General features: G+C 38.0%; 1 pseudogene; it reads right to left on the minus strand.

The window, feature by feature from the left end:
• LOC102876047 overlaps positions 1 to 185 on the minus strand; it is a 14,242-nt pseudogene extending 14,057 nt beyond the window's left edge.
• Positions 186 to 3,652: the final 3,467 nt, after the last annotated feature.

The following is a 3,652-nucleotide window of genomic DNA, read 5'->3' on the forward strand; positions in this document are numbered from 1 at the left end:
CGGGCGGCTGCTGGGTCTTGGCCTCGCTGCTCATGGTTGCGGTGATGGTGACTGGGGCCGGCTGTGGCAGCTGCGGCTCCTCCCGGGGTGTGATGGTAACTAAGCCGGCGGCAGCGGTGAGGCTGCTCAGGGCTCTCAGGGGTCCGCTCTCCGCTCCCACTACCGATCGAACTTATACTTTCCATGAAGAATTTTTTATCATTTTCCATACACTTTACTTTTTGATAACTTTAACAGTCATAATGTTCTTTCCTAAAAATTGGGTTTTCATGATGACATGTCCAAAATAAATAATCTTAAGTCTCTTCATCTTCACTTTTAATGAGCATTCTAGCTACATTTCCTTTAAGACTGACTTGATCATTCTTTTGGTAGTCCGTAATATATTCTCTACCAAGACAAGATTCAAATGAATCCATTATTTTTCTGTTTTTTTAATATTCTATATTTTACATGCATGTATTAATCAAACTATTTTTTAATCATTTCCAAGTTATAATGACCCTTTATCAAGTTTCCAAGATGAAATCACGGTAGAAGGAGACTGTTCATCTTTCTCCCAATGATTAGCTGGTATATTTGACCCGAAAGGCATACAACTTGGAGTTAGAAAAACAACTCACTGTGCGTTTCCAGTGTAGCAAATAAAAGGAAGCAACTGTCAAAGTAAGTGACTATTGACTTGTCATATTTGATATTTGAAAAGGGGGGAGGGAAGCCTAGAAAATGAGGAAATGTCAACTTCTTCAACAAAAACAGGATTTCTATTGTCAGAAAGTTGAAACAGGATCCACATTTCACACCTTAAAAATAATCAAATTAAGGTGGATTAGAGATCAACATTATAATATCATAAGAGGCAAAATGGGATGAAATTTAGAATTCCCAGCCTATTGTATAAATAGGCTGGCAATACAACCAAAAGTGTACAACTAGGAGAAGATAACACTAATAAATGGGACCATCTAAAGATTAAGTTCCCCTGTACATAAAAATCTTTTTTCAATGCATGGTAAGAAAACCTACTGATAGGAGAAAAATCATTTAGCAATGACATGTCCAGCAAGGGTCTCATAGAAAATGTTCATAGAATACTACATGGTCACGACAAGAGAAAAAAAAAATGACAACCCAATCAAAAGTGGGCAAAAGACAGGAAAACCTTCTCACAAGAAGTCATTCAGATGGCCAAGAGACACAGGAAGAAATGTTCAAAATTACCAGCAATCAGAGATGCAAATAAAAAAGAGAGAACATTTCATGCAATAACAATGGTAAAGTTTACTAGAATGGCAAGCAATATATATTGTAAAGGATTTGGAGAGATTGGAATTCTCACCCACTGTTGGTGAAATTGTAAACTTGTACAACCACTCTAGAAGGCAGCTTAGCAGTTTCTCAAAAAGCTAAATATTTAAATTCCACATGACTCTGCTATTCCGCTGCTAAGAATGTACCTCAAGGAAAACAGAACTGAAGCACAAGTGGAGAATTGGGCACCAATATTCATAGCTACATTATTCACAAGAGTAACCACGTAGAAATAGCGCAAATGTCCATAAACAAATAAATGGATTGAGACATTGTGGTGCATTCACACAATGGAATACTATGCAGTATTCAGGAGCAACAATTTCCATATGGTATGGACATTGGAGAAGCTAGATAGCATTATGCTGAATGAGCTAACTCAGTCTCATAAGGAAAAACAAACCTGTATACGTCTATTGTTGTAAAAATAGATGAGTGACAAGTAAGATATGAATAAAATTTCAAAAGAGGAAAGATAAGTAGGCAAGAATAATGAGAGTGTTTGGAGAGAGAGAAATTACTAAATCACAGAGCTTGGTGAACAGAGGGAAGGTGAATAAATTAGTAATGATTGAGTGGGGACCTGAAAAGATGGGGTAAAAATGGGCATGAAACAAATGTTGTTGTTGTTAAGTGTATTTCACCTGATGGTATGCAAAGGAATCAAATTAATTATACTTTGTGCAAAGAATCACTGGAGAAGCTCAATATCTGCTGTGAATACCAGGTGCATATTGTGGGACAGACCAGTTCAAGCTGAAGTTGAAGAAAATGAAATAAAATCCACGGGAACCAAAATTTGACCTTATGTTTACCCCATTGGAATTTTAAAACTATCAAAGGAACAGGTTTGAAGCCTTGAACACCAATGAGCATAGACCAAATGAGCTGTGTGAGGATATAAAAATATCGTCCAGGAAGAATGCAAAAGATCATTACAGAGGCTGAAGAGGAATAAAAGACCAAGATGGATGTCAGATGAGACTCTGAATATTGTGGTAGAGTGCCAAGAAGCCAAAGGTAAAGAAAGAAATAAAGAAATTAAAGAGCTGAACAAGGAAATTTCAAAGGACAGCTTAGGATGACAAAGCAAGATACTATAATGAAATGTGAAAAGAGCTGGAGTCAGAAAATCAAAAGGATAAAACTCACTCAGTGTTTAATAAGCTGAAAGAGTTGAAAAACAAATTCAAGGCATGAGTGACAATGCTTTGGGTAAAGTGTTAAAATGATCCAAGAAATATTAAAAGAAGATGGGAAGGGTACAAAGAGTCACTGTACTAGAAGGAATTGGTTGACACAGAATTTCATGAAATAAGGCATAAGTAAGAGCCTGTGGTGATGAAGGAGGAAGTTCAAGTTGCTCTGAAACAATTGGCAAAAAAACAAGGCTCTAGGAGTTGATGGCAAACCAAATGACATATTTCAACAAACAGACACTGCCCTGGATGTGCTCATTAAGTTGTGCCAAGAAATCTGGAGGACAGCCAGCTGGCTAACTAACTGGGAGAGATCAATATTTGTTCCCATTCCAATGAAAGGTGACCTGACAGAGTGCGGAAATTATCAAATATGATCAATACTACGTGCAAGCAAGATTCGGCTGAAAATTATCCAAAAACAACTGGAGCAACACATCAACAGAGAACTGCCAGATGTGCAGCTTGGATTTAGAAGAAGTCATGATACTAGTGATATTACAGTTAATGCTTAGATGGATTTTGGCAGAAAGCAGAGAGTACCAGAGGAATGTCTATCTGACTATGTGGATCATAAAAAGCTATGGCTGACCCTGAGAAGAATAGGAATCCCAGAACATTTGATTATTCTTATGTAAAACCTAGTGGACCAATTGGCAGTCATCAGAACAGAGCAAGGAGACACTACATGGTTTAAAATTGGGAAGGGTATATGCCAAGGATATATTATGTCTCCATACTTTTTCAATTTGTATGCAGAACATATCATCTGGGATGCTGGGCTGTGTGAGGAGGAATGTGGCATTGGATTGGTGGAAGATTAATCAATAACCTGTGTTATGCAGACGACACAACTCTGCTTGCTAAAACTGAGGAGGACCTGGAGCACTTACTGAAGAAGGTCAAGGACTATAGCCTTCAATATGGATTGAAACTCAACATCAAGAAAACAAAGATTCTCACCACTGAGCAAATTGGCAGAATCAGTATGGATGGTGAGGGATTGAGATAACTAACAGTTTTAGTTTGATTGGCCCCACTGTCAAAACTCTTGGTACCAGCAGCCAGGAAATCAAGAGAATTGCATTGGAAAAGTCAGCCATCTGGGATTTCTCCAGAGTACAGAAGAGCAACGATGTCAG

Source organism: Elephantulus edwardii, unplaced genomic scaffold (assembly GCF_000299155.1).
Source record: "Elephantulus edwardii isolate Elephantulus edwardi_28Jun2011 unplaced genomic scaffold, EleEdw1.0 scaffold00333, whole genome shotgun sequence".
NCBI lineage: Eukaryota > Metazoa > Chordata > Mammalia > Macroscelidea > Macroscelididae > Elephantulus > Elephantulus edwardii.